At 36.8% G+C, this 15,273-nt stretch overlaps 1 protein-coding gene across 1 annotated transcript in view; it reads left to right on the top strand.

Moving 5' to 3' along the window:
• Positions 1-15,273, top strand: part of KIAA1217 (KIAA1217 ortholog) — a 636,400-nt gene that overhangs the window by 230,198 nt on the left and 390,929 nt on the right. The window lies entirely within an intron of this gene.

Genomic DNA, 15,273 nt, shown 5'->3' with positions numbered 1-15,273 from the left:
AATAAGGTAGTTAGCTGTAAGTTTTTTTTATAAATATCTTTTATCACATTGAAGAAATTCTCTTTTATGTTTAGTTCACTAAAAGTTTTTATTATGAATGAGTCTTAACTTTGGTCAAATATTTTTTTCTGGTTATACTGAGATGATTATATGTTTTTATTTTCTTTATTTAGTCTGTTAAAATGGTAATTACATTAATCGATTTTCAAATGTTAGAGTAACTTTGCATTTCTGGAATATATCCTTCTGAGCCATAATATATTACACTTTTTGTATATTGTTACATTAAAATTGCTAAAATTTTCTTACAGACTTTTGACATATATAGTCATGATAAATTTTGGTCTGTAATTTTCTTTCCTAATTATATCATCTGGGTTTGATATCATGGTAATTTGGTTTCATAGAATGAGTTAGGAAATATTCCCTTGTTTCTGTCTTCTGAAAGAGTGTGGGTAGAATTTGTGTACATTTTCCTTAAATATTTTTTTAGAATTCGATGATGAAGCCATCTCAGGCTGGAGTTTTTATCATGGTAAGGTTTTTAATCACCAATTCAATTTCTTTTATAGATATAGGAATATTCTCTGTATCTTCTTGGGTGAGTTCTGGTAGTTTAAAGCAATTTGTGCATGTTACTTGGGTTGTTGATTTATTGATATAAAGTTATTCGCAACAGTTCTTTTCACTAGTGATACTCTCCCTTCTATTTCTGATATTGATAATCTGTGAAATTCTCTTTCTTGATTAGGCTGACTAGAGCTTTATGAATTTTATTGATCTTTTCATAGAATTGGTTTTTGGTTGCATTAATTTTTATCTGTTGCTTTTCTGTTATCTATTTCATTGATTTTTTGCTTTTATTGCTTTGCTTCTTATGCTTACTTTAGACGTAATTTTTTCAAGGTGGAAGCTTAGATCACTGCTTGAGACTATTTTCTGGCAAAAAATATACCTGTAATAGAAATCTATATAATATTATATAATGTTGTAACTTTCTTCTTTAAGCATGTTTTAACAATATCACTCAGATTTTTATATGTCATGCTTTCATCTTCATTAAGTTCAAAATATTTTATATTTTTTTCTTATTATTTCTTTTTTAACTCATGGGTTATTTAGATGTTTGTTGTTTAATTTCCAAATATTTAAAGATTTTTAAAATATCTGCTATTAATTTCTAATATAATTTGTTGTGATCAGAGAAAACACTTCACGTATTATCATATCTCTGTATAGCATCTTCCTGTGATATTTTGCCCTGAAAAGTATGCCTCTTAAACTCTGAACTCTGTCTTTTCAACTCAGAGAGATAGCTGTCCTCCGTTTGGGTGTTCCTTCCCTTGGCTGTCATCTGGACACTCTCCCAAACAGTAATCTGGGACATTCAGGCTTACTTCATTTGTTTTTATTCTTTCAGCAATCACTTTTCCGTGCTGTGTATTTTACAATGTCTGAAAACCATTGTCTCATATATTTTGTCTGTTTTCCTAGTTGTTTAAAGAGAAAGGGTAAATCTTGTCCTTTTTATTTTATCATTGCCAGAAGCAAGTCAGTAACTGTTTAAAGTCAATTGTGTTTCCTCAAAACAACAAAAAGAAAATGTAACTTTAAAATGATACTCTTTTACAGAAGCAGAAACAAGATAAGGTACCTAGGAATATATTTAATGAAAGATGTACAATTTGTAGAGTATTATAAAACATGATAAAAATAAATTGTTTAATACCTAAAAATGGATAAAAATACCATTTTAGTGGATAGGAAGACTCACCACTGTAAATTTATTTGTGAAAAATTTTTCCCAGCTTTATTGAGATATAATTGACATACAATATTGCATAGATTTAAGGTGTACATCGTGTGCCTTTGATACACTTTTATATTGCAAAACGATCACCACCATAGCATTTCCTTTCTTGCACAGAGGCTTTTAGTTTGATGTAATGTGACTTGTTTGTTTTTTCCTTTGTTGCCTTTGATTTGGTGTCAAATCTAAGACCCATGTCAAGGAGCTTACCCCTGTTCTCTTTAGGATTTTTATGGTTGTAGGTCTACTTTCAAGTATTCCTACATATGATATAAGATAGATTCAGTTTAATTCTCTTCCATATGGTAGCCCGGTTTTCTTAGCACTACTTATTGAAGAGACTACCCTTTTTTTTTTTTTACTGTATATTCTTTGTTCCTTTATCAGAAATTAATTGACCATATTTACATGGGTTTATGTCTGGGCTCTCAATTCTGTTTCACTGATTTATGTGTCTGTTTTGTCGTTGTTTTGTTTTGCCGATACCATACTGTTTTGATTACTATAGCTTTGTAATGTAGTTTGAAATCAGGAAGTATGATGCCTCCCACTTTATTCTCCTTTTTCAATATTGCTTTGGCTATTTAGGGTCTTTTGTGGTTCTATACAAATTTTAAGAATGACCGTTCTATTTCTGTAGAAAAATAACATTGGAATTTTGATAGAAATTGCATTGAATCTGTAGGTCATTTTGAAGAGTATGGGCATCTTAACAACATCAATCCTTCTAATCTATGAGCACAGAATATCTTTCCATTTATTTATATCTTCTTTAATTTTTTTCATCAATGTCATAATTTTCAGTTAAATTTTTTTCTAATACTTTTTTTTGATGCTATTGTAAATAGATTATTTTCTTAATTTCTTTCTGATAACTTGTTAGAGTATAGAAATGCAATAGATTTTTATATATTGATTTTGTATCCTTCAACTGTACTAAATTCATTTATTAGTTCCAATAGTTTCTGGTGGAATATTTAGAATTTTCTATATATAATATCATGTCAACTGAAATAGAGAAAGTTTTACTTCTTCCTTTCCAATTTGGATGCCTTTTATTTCTTTTTCTTTTCTAGTTGCTCTGGTTAAGACTTCCAGTACTATTGAATAAAAGTACGCATCTTTGCCTTGTTTCTAATCTTTGAGGAAAGCATTTAGCTTTTCACCATTGAGTATGATGTTAATTGTAGGCTTGTCATAAATGGCCTTTATTTTTTGAGGTTCATTCTTGCTATATCCAGATTGTTGAGAATTTTTATCTTGAAAGGATAGTGAATAATACTTTATCTGTATCTATTGAGATGATCATATGATGTTTGTCCTTCATTTTTCAAATGTGATTTGTCACAGTGATTGATTTACAGCTATTAAATCACTCTTGAATCCCTAAAACAACTGTCACTTGATCATGGTGTATGAACCCTTTAATGTACTGTTAAATTCAGTTTGCTATAGTCTTCTTTTCTTGTAGTGTCCTTATCTAGCTTTGCTATCAGGGTAATGCTGGCCTCATAAAATGAGTTCGGGAGTGTTTCCTTGTCTTCTATTTTCTGGAAGAATTTGAGAAGAATTGGTATTTATTCTTCTTTAAATGTATGGTAGAATTCGCCAATGAAGAAGACATCTGGTCTTGGACTTTTCTTTTTTTGGAACCGATAAAAAATTTATTAGTTTTTGTTTTGCATGGGACTTAGCAAGATGTTTATAAAATTTGCATGTAAGTGCAAAGGACTAAGAATACTCAAGACACTTCTTAAGAAGACCCATTGGCCAATCAAATATCATGACATAATACGAATCAGATTTTCACAGTCTCTGTGAATAAAGGTTTCTAATTCTGCCTAGATACCTAAAATTTATTTCTCTGAGCCTCAGTTTCTTCATTCATATAGTAATAGTGCCCAGTTCGCAAGGTAATGATGAAGACTAAATGAGTTACCATTTAAAAAATCCTTGGAACAGTATCTGACATATTATAAATGTCAACATTTATTTTGATTATTATTTAGTTCTAATTATTAAGATAGCACAACACAGAGATAGACAAATAAATAAACAAACATATTCAGGAACCCAGAAAAGATTCACATAAAAGAAGAAATGAATAAGTGATAAGCCTGGCATTTCAAATCCATAGGAAAGGATAGCTTATAGTGTGGTAGAAATGATTGATTATCCATGTAGAAAAAATTGAAATGGGTCCTTTGATCACACTTAAAAACAAACCAAATGTTCATCAACTGCAGATGCTCATTCAGTGCAGTATATACAGGTCGTGGACCACTATACAAAATGAAAGTTAATGAATCATAGTATGTCAAATACATACATACATATATACACACACACACACATATATGTATGTGTGTGTATATATATGTATGTGTGTGTGTGTATATATATATATATACACACACATATATATATACAACTCAAGAAACACAATGCTGAGCCTACAAGTTGATATTTATGTAGATAAACAGAGCAGCATATACCTTAAAGAGAGGTTTGGTGTTTCCTCTCTTTCAGACACTTCTAATTTATAAAAATCGAATGAGGCTCTAAAAGTTTCTTTTTGAATTATCTTGCATCTCCAATCCAAGGTAAGATTATTCAGAGGATTTTTTTCCTCTCTAAAAAATTCATAGACAAAAATGTACCCACTTATGCACAGTTAAGAAAACTGTGAAATACAAGTTTACTTTTCATTACATTTCAACGTCATTTCACAGCCCTCAGCTTCCTTCTCTTCCTGCTTTTTCCTTGACATCTCTTTTAAAGTCCTCAGGAGACCCCTAATTCTAGCCCATCAAAAGCCTGATTTCTAGAAAGGCTCTCCAAAGAATATTTATAACTTAGAATTCTTTTTAGGTTAAGGCAAGAAGTTTATTTCACAGTACTAAATTTTAGAATATCAATTGTAATATTTATGGATGTGAAAACTATTGACATACCACAAGTGATATTTAGGTTTTCAGGTCCTTCTCAGATATTTAATTTTGAGATACAGCAAATATAAAAAGAATATGTACTAAAATGTACAGATTTAAAAAAAAAACATAAAGGACACACATGTACCCATTGACAAGTGCTAGATGTAAAACACTATCTTTGAAGAATTTGAAAATGTTTCAGATTGGTCATGTGCCCCTTGGACTCTGATGCGAAAGCTCCCCTGGATTTAGTTTTAATGATTTTCTTGTTTTTCTTCATCATGTTACAAATATGTATATATCTCCAAACAATATAGTGTTTAGTTTTGCTTTTTTTTTTTACTTTATATAAATGACATCAAATAGTATTTGTTCTTCTGGCTACAGAAAATAGGAGACAGGGAAAAGATAAACCATTGTCTAACCCTTGCTTCACAAGGAGAAATTAGAATACTAAATATGAATTTGAATATTTTTATCAAGATAAAGTATACATAGCAAAAAAGTTACATCTTGACCATTTTAAGTGTACAGTTCTGTGGCATTAAGTGGTTTCACATTGTTGTGTGACCATCACCACCATTTATCTTCAGAACTTTTTCATCTTCTTCAACTGAAACTCTGTACCCATTAAACACTAACTCCCCTTTCCAGCCTCCTCACAGCCCCTGGTAACTGCTGTTCTTTATGTATTTGATGACTCTAGGTACCTTATGTGAGTGGGATCATACAATATTTGTGCTTTGATGACTGGCTTATTTCACTTGGTATTATGTAGTCGAGGTTCATTTATGTTATAACATGTGTCAGAATGTCCTTCCTTTTCAAGTCTGAATAATATTCCATCCCATGTGTATACCACATTTTGCTTATCCGTGCATCTGTCGATGGCCACCTATGTCGCCTCCATATTGTGGCTACTTGAATACTATGAACGTGAGTGTACAAATACCTTTTTATGTCCCTGCTCTAATTTATTTTGGGTATATATTCAGAAATAGAATTGCTGGATAATATGGTAATTCTATGATTAATTCTTGGAGGAACCACCAATACCATTTTCCCCAGGGGCGGCACCCTTTTACATTCCCATCAAGAGGGCACAAGGGGTCTAATTTCTCCACATCCTCACCAACACTTATTATTTTCTGATTTGTTTTTGCTTTTTGTTTTTGTAATATCCAGGCTAATGATTGTGAAGTGGTATCTCATTGCAGTTTTGATTTGCATTTCCTTAGTGATTAGTGATGTTGAACATCTTTTCATGTGCTAACCACTCTTGAATAATTTTTAAAGTTGTGCAATCTTACGGTCAAAGAAAAGAACTGTTTCTTAACTTCGCTACTTTTATTTTTGGTGTCTGGTTTCTTTGTTACTTTTATGTAGAATTTACTACATAATTTGAATACATAGGAAAGGAAAATGCAATCTTTATACACATTAAAAAATATTTGTTTTGTCTTTTTGATGGGTCACATGTCTTTCAAAATGTTTAATGGATGCACTTTCTCCTCACTCATCCATCAAAAGTTAATTGAACATATAGAATTTCCCCAGTTTAGCACATTGTTAGTTTTATTCAATTTTGCTCATTCACATTATGATTTCTCATACTCCCTACTGCCCTTAAATCAGAGTATTTTAAAGCCTTTGGGAAACCAGAAAGGTATTCCTTACATATGTCTGAAAAGCAGCAGGTTTCTCTTGACTAAATGTCATTCCATATTTCCATGAGTGCCTGGAAGTTCTGAAATAACTACTCTTATTACTTTTCCCTTTTTTAAAATTTGGTTTTTACTAACCTGGAAAATTCAATATGGTGGACGTTTTATAATTACTAAGAACTTGAGTGAGATAATTTGAAATTATACAAAGGCCCATCACCTTTTAAAGTTACAGTGTAATAATTAATAAGCTTATCCACTTTTCAAATATTCATTGTGGCGTCGCTTGACTCCTTTCAAAGTCTTTCATTTTTTTTTTCTCCTCAGAACTATGTAGTTATAATTAGGATTCTTTAAAAGCAGGGGAGGAGATCCTCCATCACCTTTGGCTCATTTGCATTTTAGAGTAAATAAAATGTACTGCCCATTAGAATTACAAGTATTTAAAATGTCATGGATAAATCTGAATACACTGTTATTACTAATAAGTCATAAGAATAACTTTTAGGTTACCCAATGTTTTCAGGATGTTATACTTAAAATTATACTTTTAATAATATCACTGAAGCCCAACCTAATAAGAAACAGCTTATCTTTACTTTAGAATTCTACTCTTAAATTTAAAATTTTAGCTCACACTAAGAGCCTATGTAATTCTTAAAATGGAACATAGAAACTCGTCTGTGACTAAAAAAATTCTACCCTCCGTCACAACCTGGCTGTCTAACACATTTTTGTACAACTTTTTCAAACTGCTTCCAAATCTACTGTTGGTTCAGATAAGTTGTTCTATCTTCTGTATATGAGAGTGTTTTGCAATAAAAACCAAGAAAGTTCTTCTTGGCACTGACAATATTATAACATACTGATGCATGTCCTAAATAATTTTAAGATTCTTTTACAATATAGAAGTGCAGATGGGTGACATCATGGTGTAAAGCAGATTTCATTGAACTCATAAAAAAAATTCTTTTTAAAGGATTCTTAGAAATTAGAGTTGTTAAATCAGGAAATCTCTCTGTAGCATATAAGTAGGAAATTGAGGAATCTGAACTTATAAGCCTTTGTCTTGAATCTATGAAGAGTACAGATTTTTACAAGGTAAATTCAGTCCACAAATTCAATTACCTTAGCACTCAAACCGTGACTCTTATAGTGCGGCAACCTATATAAATTAACTATTGGTACAAAATGGCAAAGTATGATCTAATCCAGCTAGCCAAAGAGGTGGGTATTACTCAGCTATGTTATTTAATTAAGTTGGAATCAGTATTGACTGTTTATAGAGACGGTCCTGAGACTTACCTCAAGTTCCTGAATGCGATATAACGTCCAAATAGTAGAGTCAAATAATTTGAGAAATTGTTCACATCTATATTTGGAGCCAGAGCGCAAAGTGCATTCATCAAGACACAGACAGGAATCTGCACAGCAGGTTTTAGTCAAGAAGACAGGAATTAGAATGAAATTGTCATTCACACAGAATGGTTAACTGGCTTCTGTAGAACAGGAATCAACAAACTATGGCTCTGTCCAACTGTTTTTGTAAATAAAGTTTTATTGAAATATAGCCTTTGCCCAATCATTTGTGTTTTGTCTGTGGCTGCTTTCTTACTCCAGTAGCAAAGTTGAATAATTGCAACAGGGATCATACAGCTTGCAAAGTTGAAAATATTTACTTACAGAAAACACTTGGCTCCTTACAGAAAAAGTTTTCTTACTGCTACTGTCGAAGATTCTGCTAGGATACCAAGCAATCTTTAAGCAGGGTGAATAGGAAAATTGGTCATTTATAACCTAAAAATTATTACCTTTAATTAATGCATGTGTTATTTTATAGTTGTCAAAGTGCTTTCATATTCATTATCTCACTTGATTGCTGCAATAACTCTGTGATATAAACAGCGCAGATACCATGACACCTTTTTCCAGGTGATTTGGTCCTGAGAGAGGAAATAACTTCTCTGTGGATACATAACAAATTAAGGTATTCCATTCTTGGGGTATGAGCAGGGTGAGCTCAAAAGGCAGACAAAGTGTACTTAGTTGTTTTGCTTGACATCTGGCCAGACAGCGAGGTCAGGAGGCAGGGATGGGAACGAACAAAACACCTGGGAGATGCTGATGCCCAGGCACCTGGACGCTTCTCCCCCTCAAACTCTCTCTGTCACGGACCTTCTCACGGGCTGTTAGCTCCACATCAGAAGCTGCTCGCTCACACCCTCCAGCCTGCTACTCCCCCATTTGCTCCCTGCCACGGGATGTTGTGCTTCTAGATTAGAGCAACTTGACTCCGTGACACTCACCTCAGCCACACATCCTAGGTGGGAACTCTTGCAGCTACAGGGTTTCAGTGCCTTTTGGGGTCTGGCACATGACATCTAAGAAGGCAGAGGCACTTTTCTCAGGTCACAGCTGTAACTAATCACTTTACGTTCACACTCAATGTGCAGGGTAGATTGAAGTCAGACTTTTTGATTTCTAGAGTAGAGGGCAGATGCTGGAGCCAGATTGACTGAATTCAAGTCCCAGCTTCAGTTCTTACAATCTGTGAGATCTTGGGTGGGTTTCTAGCTTCTGAGTGCGACAGTTTACTCATCTGTAAAATGGAGATACTACCTGTTAGGGTTACACTAAGGGATAAATAACTTAGAACAGTATTGAGTATAGAAAAAAAAATGCACAATAAGAGTTAATGATTGTCATTAATAACCATTACCGTGTCCAGGAGAGCTAAGGCCCTGCAGCAGCCTGGAGTGGCTCCATGTTTATTATCATCTTAGGGCACCTGTAGCCCTTCCATTCCCATGAACTGTCCTCTACATTTTCTCACTCACCCAGCAGATGTTGTGCAGGCTGGGATAACTCGGTCCTCATCTACAGCATCAGGATGCTGGTGTGCTGGGAAGACAGTAATCATTCCAATTTTTGAGGAGAGCATGGCTGCCTGGACGGTGGCTGTAGCCAATTCAAATCTCCAGATCATAGAGAAAAAAAAAATTCGATGGTACATCAAATTCTCATCATGCGAGGCTCCTCTCATGGACCATGAAGAAATGAAGGAGGTGTTTCTCTTATCGATGATCTCACTTTTTATGTCAAAACAATGAGAGAAATTTGAAGCCTATAAAAGGGGTTTGGGTTAGCTATAAGAAAGAACTAGTAAACATGGGGGTTTGAGGTGAGCTTATGCCTTCAGGATTTGGGGAAAAAAATGAAACTCAGAGAGGTGTGAGGGAGCTTGGAGTCAGGCTTTGCTGGACCAGGGGAGCACAGGAGGTGTGATCCTCAGAGCCAGACCCCAGCTCTGGATTGAAGGACCAGTCATGGGTGGGTACCCAAAATTTAACACCCACTAGTGTTAAATTTTGACAGGAAAGTAAAAGTTGCAAATTAACAGGTAGAACTGTTCAGACTATGAGAGAGCCCAGGTGAAGGCCAGCCAAATGCAGGGGCGCCCCAGGCCATGACCTTCAGCCAGCCTCTGAGAGCAGTGCCCACTCCTTCACTGAGATGGCCAAAGGTCATCCCTGGGCCAAGGCTGCTCAGGCTGCTACAAAAGAATTGAAGAGTTATAGCAACAGGTGAGAAGCCAGGAAGAGGCTTCTGACCTGTTGATTTACCTAATCCCCATAGTCTAAACATCACAGTATCTCTTTGGTGAGGAATTATGTCATCAGAATGTAGACTAGGAGAGGTGTGGGAGCTGGACAGATCCAGAAAGGAAGCTAAATGGAGACACAGTGCAATATATAAATGATGTATTATAAAGCTGTACACCTGAAAGTTCCGTAGTGTTATGAACCAATGTTACCCCAATAAATTTAATTTAAAACATTTTTACAAATAAATAAATAAATAAATAAATAAATAAATAAATAAATAAATGACAGATACATGTGAGGAGAGGGTCAGAGAGGGACGAAAGTGCAATGAATAATTCCATAGTGATAACACTCAACATGGTTCTTCAGGATGTTCTCACACTGAAAAGGTGGTGGTGGCTAGATTTGGAACAGACATGGTAAGTGCGTGGAATTTTAGTGTAGGAAGATAGCTCCTGGCCCCATCCTTTCTGAACTGGCCAAAGGATAATCAGACCAATTTCAGAGGCACTGACAGTGTGACTGAGCCTCAAGGAGAAGACAGAGTGCCCTGGGGACAGAGGTCATCCCCAGCACATGTGGGGGGCTTGTTACAAAGAGTCTTAAGGAAAAGGCCAATGTCAAGATTCAGAGTGTTGAATCACTCTATGACTAGGTCGTTGTGAGAGATACTCACCACGAAAGGGAAGCAAGTTGGAATGAAGCCCGAGACTTTGAAATAAGCCTCAGTCTAAAAACATAGCTAAGGAATGGTCTTAGCCTGGAAGTGTTAGGTTCTGGAGTGAATGGGCAAATTGCCCGTTGGTCACAGGAGAGAAATCGTCTGTTGTAGATTAAAGCAGCTTTCATGGTATGAGCTTATAAGTGTGTACTAGTTTCCAGAGTAACCTAGGTCTTGTTCTGTAGAGGCTGGTCTTTGCCCTGAGGTCACTTGAAATTCCAGCAAGATCTTTGTGATCCAATAATTGCTTCCTAATCTTTAGAATCAAACTAATGATAAAACAACACTCTATAAACTCTCCTCTTTTTCTTTTCACTTTCCTGCTAGGAAGCTCAGGGCCAAATTTGCTATCTGCTTTTAGGATATAAATACATTTCCATATTCTGACTTCCTCCAGGCTCTATTATTATGCATTTATTATTTCAACTTTAGAGTTCATGTCTAGTAGCATATGTGTTTAGTAAGCTGACTCAGATCCCTTTTTAGGAATGAGGCAAGGATAAAAAAAATTTAGTAAGACCTTTCTTCTTTATTTCCATCTTTCATTTCTATAAGGGTTTTGTTTGGGCTGATTTGGGGTTGGATGGCCAAGCAAATGCTTCCGTGTCAACTTGCAATTTTGGTTTAAAATAAAAACATTGTGACCAGACTTTATCATGGCCTGAGGGTTTGATGTACACTATACAAAGCATCCCAGAAACTTCCAGTGAGTGGAGAGGAAAAATATTGAACTGTGTGGTGCTCTTCAGTGTGCTTTAAACTATTGACCTTGTGGATGAACCAACATTTTTTAGACAGATGCATGGGTTTTGGTGAAGACACATGCCGCCTGTTTCTCAAGTGACAGAAAATATACTTACCCCGAGTATTACAGAAGGAACCAAACACGTTTACTGAAACTCTGCTTAGGTAACCAATGAAATGAGTTTGATGTTCTCAGACAGGTTCCCTGGGACCCTTATAAGGGACCCACCACACAACCTGCTCACAGCAGGTAGTCATTGCAAAATGAGCAAACAGCCTTGCAGGTTGCCTGCCCCCCTGAAACATAACAGCACCCAGGAGGGCTACCAAGAAAAGTCCTACCTGGCAGCTCCTAGAATGGGCACAGGGAAGGGAGATGACTTAGAGTGGTTCTCAGAGTCCGCTGAACATGAGAATCACCTGAGAATTGCTTTTATAAATTTCTGGGAACCCTTTCTGGGCCGTTCTTCAGCATTTGACTCCACTGGGCTTGACATGGAGCCTCAGGAATGTTCATTCTTAGAGGTTCTCCAGGTGGTTCCAGAGTTCTCAGATTCAGAAACCACCATGGCCTAGAGACAGCAGCACCGCCCCCCCAATGCAGCAGTCCAGGCATCGGTGTCAGTGAAGTTTCTTCTGGATGGAGGGAGGGTCACAGGGAGGTGAGAGTAGATGAATCCCAACTGCGGGAGGCTCCCTCTGTGAAGGCTGATGGTGGAAGGGTGGTGTAAGGACATGTGAGAGGGGGAGGAATGGGGTGTCCTCACCCCATGTCAGGGTAGTAAAGAGGAGAAAAAGGCAGAACAATATATGGGGCCCAGAGTCACCACCACACACAGCCAGGCACCGCCTGGCACCAGCTCCACTCTCTGTCATAGACGGGAACTCTACAGGCTTCTTTTACTTCTGTAAAAGGACAATTGTAGACAGAAGAGGAAGGTGTGTTTCTTCCATCTATCCAGTGGGTACTTGCCTATGGTGGGACTAACTGAATGAGATCTTGGAAGATCACATTTTGGTCATACATTAGAACCAAATTTGTGTTGAGGGAAGTCATCTAGACTGCGAATAGACGGTTCCCTGTTTGAGGGAACATCAGAAATCATGTCTCCTCTTCCCAACGTGGCAGGTAGTTTAGTGTGGGGTCTTCCATAAGTTGAATACCTAGGAAAGATATAATCTAATCCTTGTGATGGTTAATTTTATGTGCCAGTTTGGCTAGGTTGTGATCCCTAGTCATTTGGTCAAACATTGGTCTTGATGTAACTATGAAGGTGTTTTTAGATGTCAGTAACATTCAAGTCAATAAACTCTCAGTGAAGCAGATTACCCTCTATAATGTGTACAGTCCTCATCCAATCGGTTGCAGGCCTTGAGAGGAAAAGACAGATTTCCTGAAGAAACAGCAGTTCTGCCTCCAGAATTTAACATAAAAACTCTGCCTGTTTCTAGCCTGCAGATTTCAGATTTATGACTGCAACACCAACTATTTCCTGAGTTTCTAGCTTGCTAGCCTGTTCTTCAGAATTCCCACTTGCCAAATCCTGCGATTTCATGAGCCAGTTCCTTAAATCACTCTGTCTCTCTCTCATACATATATAAATATATGTTTATGTGTCTGTGTGTGTACAGGAGATAGATAGGATAGATGTAGATAGATACATATATATATATATTACATGTATAATCTACATGTACATAAGTACGTGCATTTGTATGTACATCTAACTGTGTGTGTGTGTGTGTGTGTATTCACATCCTATTGGTTCTGTTTCTCTGGAGAACTCTGACTGATACAATCCGCAATCTCCACCTCTAGAAGTGGCCTGTCTCATAGTCACTTCCCATTTTCCCCCTTTTTTCTTAAAACAGCTTTAATTATACTGGACTCTCCCAGAGAATGAGAGTGTACCATGACGAGCTACCATTCCCTTTCTCTGAAATGCTCCTGTGCTCGTCGTAAAGGAAAACCACTTGTTTCCGATGGCATTAGGATGTAGTCACATCTTTCCTGGCCTTGATCTTTCCATTTGGCTTTCCAGACTGGAATCTACTGCCATGTACCACAGGCCCCCAGCAGCCATGTGATGTGCATACCACAGGGTCCAACATATGTTGTCGTTGGTCATTGTTCTGAGGCATGGATTTAAAATGTGAGCCTGGTCTTTGAAATGGTCCTTTTTCTGGTGAGTGAACTTTGATGACTGCCACCTCCTCTAGCCCAACACGACTCTGATGCTATTCACTTGACCATCTGTGGCATGGTCAAAGGTAGTTTCTTTATGCAATCTGTTCCTGAAAAGAAAGCTGAAAAAAAAAAAAACAAAAACAAAAACAAAACAAAAAACACCAAAGAGGCCTAAGAAAGCAGTGGTTCTCAGGCAGAAGTAAAAAATAATTTGAAGAAATTAAAACATGCATTATCCTATTTGGACAGAAGTAACAAGAATAAAGGTGCCACTTAAATTTGGTACTTATGCTTTACAGTATTTAATGGGATGCATTTTATGATAGGGCAGCATTTGCGAGTGTAGTGACTCATTACATTTGCAGGATACACACCTCACAATATTAAGGATCTACTTTCACCCAGATCCATAGGTCCGATGTTATCGTGGTTTCTCTGGTCTGGGTCAGGATTTGATTTTGTAACTCTGATATTTTATGAGTACTAGACCTGTTTGGAGTCATTAAAACTTCGAGTTTTGGGGAGGACAGGGTAAGGAAATGCACACTTACTGAGTACTGTAACGTGCCAGACATTTGTCATTTCAGTTGAATCACTATCCCAATTTTATTGATGAAAATAACTTGCCCAGGACTGGGCCCATGTTTGGGATTTAGTGGTAACTTCAGATCCAACTGATTTCAAAATTTATACTCTTTCCAGCACATAATTCTGCCTCTGATAAAGTGCTAAGTAGCTGGGCAGTTCTCAGCTATAAATGGAGAACAGCATGATATTTACACTTGAAGAGGAGTTGTGTGATCTCATACGCCCAGAACTTTTTATAGCTCATAGAGAGTTTGTGTAGACTCTCCCTAAGGGAACACACAATAATTGAGGTTGGAAACAGCTTAACCTCGAGTCATAAAAACCACTGACATGGGAAACTAAGAAAAAACAGTCACCTTTGGTGGGGAAGAGGTTGTGTGCCCCTGGTATGGTCCGTGTGTTCAGCAGGTGGAAGGAATGTTTTCAGCCTAGAAAACTACAACCTCTTGAACACACTTAATTTTACGTCACTGCTATCGGTCTTTGAGAAAGCATGGTAGTGACAAGTGTTCATTAGAATACATTGTAAGCTTTTTAAAAGGTAAAATAATTAATAACTCTTCCCCAGATCCACCTCCCTGCCCCCCCACACACACACACACTCACATCCCACACCACATGACATGGACACACAACTCCTCTTCTTATCAGTGAGTAGGTAAGGTATCCCCACTGCAGCTCACACAGGTATGGAAACTACATTCTTCTGCTTTCCTTCTTTCCCACTGTGCTTGCTGTGCGTGTTCTATAAACGGCAGGAGAAGTAATTATGTAGGTGGGCATTCATTACACGGTCAAGTCTTGGGATATAGTATAGGAATGTGCTCAGGTGAGGAAATACTTGCTTGAAGCAATGTCCGAATGTGGTACGTACTTCATAGAAATGTAAACCGCACATCTGGCTTATTTTCCCATATTGTACCTGAGTGGACGGGGTAATATTTGCTTTCTTTTTCCACTTCTAGGCTGTCCGGTGTCATCTAGTTGGTGAATGCTAGGAAGTTACGTGTGTGTGTGTGT

Source organism: Rousettus aegyptiacus, unplaced genomic scaffold, assembly GCF_014176215.1.
Source record: "Rousettus aegyptiacus isolate mRouAeg1 unplaced genomic scaffold, mRouAeg1.p scaffold_m13_p_10, whole genome shotgun sequence".
Lineage (NCBI taxonomy): Eukaryota > Metazoa > Chordata > Mammalia > Chiroptera > Pteropodidae > Rousettus > Rousettus aegyptiacus.
This window is presented reverse-complemented; position numbering and strand designations above follow the sequence as displayed.